This window comes from Theobroma umbraticum, unplaced genomic scaffold (assembly GCF_002168275.2).
Source record: "Theobroma umbraticum cultivar Fairchild unplaced genomic scaffold, ASM216827v3 scaffold_81.0, whole genome shotgun sequence".
In the NCBI taxonomy this organism is placed as follows: Eukaryota; Viridiplantae; Streptophyta; class Magnoliopsida; order Malvales; family Malvaceae; genus Theobroma; species Theobroma umbraticum.
In genome coordinates this window covers 4,834,712-4,834,945 of record NW_018397268.1, presented here as the reverse complement: position 1 = coordinate 4,834,945, position 234 = coordinate 4,834,712, and positions in this window count along the sequence as shown.

Sequence of the window (234 nt, the reverse complement as noted above, 5' to 3'; positions counted from 1 at the left end):
GCTTGTTGCCTCCCCTCCAAAATCTCTGAAAAAGGCTCCTTAAATAGGCTCCAAGTAACCTAATTTTCAAAATCCCGTTAACTTTCCTTATTTTTTGGAATGTCACGCAGCGCTGTGGCGCTACTTCTCCAGCGCTGCAGTGTTGAGCTCTCTGGAAATTTGTATGTGTGCTTCCTTTCGTCAATGCTGCAGCCTTGTTCTCCCAGTGCTGTGGCAGTCTATCAACTTCAAACG